A 1,134-nucleotide genomic window follows, 5' to 3' on the forward strand; every position below is an offset into this window, starting at 1 on the left:
ATTTAACTCTTTTAAATCTGATTTTAATAGAATTATGTTAAAGAAGTTTTTTTTAATTATCAATTCGAAGGCACTTTAATAAGTAATTTATGCTAAAAGATTTTTTTAATTTTAATCATTTTTTACGTACATTATGTACTTATACATTTGGTTTTAGATGATGTTAATAGAATTAAATTTTAACGGATAATGTCTTCAAATTATTGCAATGTACACATAATGTCTAAAGGAATTAATACACAATTCAAATAAACTTGAAAATAATTAAAATGTTGGAGAGAGAGAGAGAGAGAGAGAGAGAGAGAGAGAGAGAAATTAGACATTAGAAATTATTTGTTATATAATTTACATATTGTAAATTGTAATCTAAAAATCTTGTCGATTATATCCTGTTAAAAATATTTTATTTTATTAAAAATGTAAAGAAAAGAGACGATATTACTTAATAATGAAAGAAACTTTAATTTGTCGATTTTGATGCTACAGGTAAGTCGTATTAAAAAAGTTAAGTTACTATTGTTTTTATAATAGTGAAAGATAATTATTACTTAATATCATAATGAGTTCTCTTTTAGTTGGATTTTAGATAATTATATTTAATTATAAAACGTGACATTATAAGAATGAGGTATTGAAGTTGTAATTGATGTAAAATAAAATTATGTTTGAGATCTTCGATCGCTATTAACAGCAATTTTCTGTACGTCCCACACATACATACATCTTAAGAAAAGAAAAATCACGTGATCAATATAGTACAAAAATATTTGCTCTGTCCACAGCGTATTCTATACCATACACAAAGACAAATATTACACGCGCGCTCTGCTCTACGCCCTATATCAAAAAATCAATACAGTCTAATATGGTCTATGTGTTATATCTGTACAGCAAAAAAAAAAAATTAAAAGAATTTAAGTCCGCGCTGAAACTGAAGAAGACCCGACCATTCTTCCTCCGCTTGTTACTCGGCGCTTTAACCGGCGACAAAACGGACGAGATGTCGGACGCGATGGTAGTTGAGGCCTAATAAATGAGAAATAATGGAAATTCACTTTCAGAAGCGAAATCAGGAAATGGCTTGCGCCGTTACTGGAGGCGCGTCCGGCGTCCGCAGACGTGCGCTTGCCTGGT

The sequence above is a fragment of the Acromyrmex echinatior genome, chromosome 1, assembly GCF_024713525.1.
Source record: "Acromyrmex echinatior isolate Ae372 chromosome 1, ASM2471352v2, whole genome shotgun sequence".
Taxonomy (NCBI): Eukaryota; Metazoa; Arthropoda; class Insecta; order Hymenoptera; family Formicidae; genus Acromyrmex; species Acromyrmex echinatior.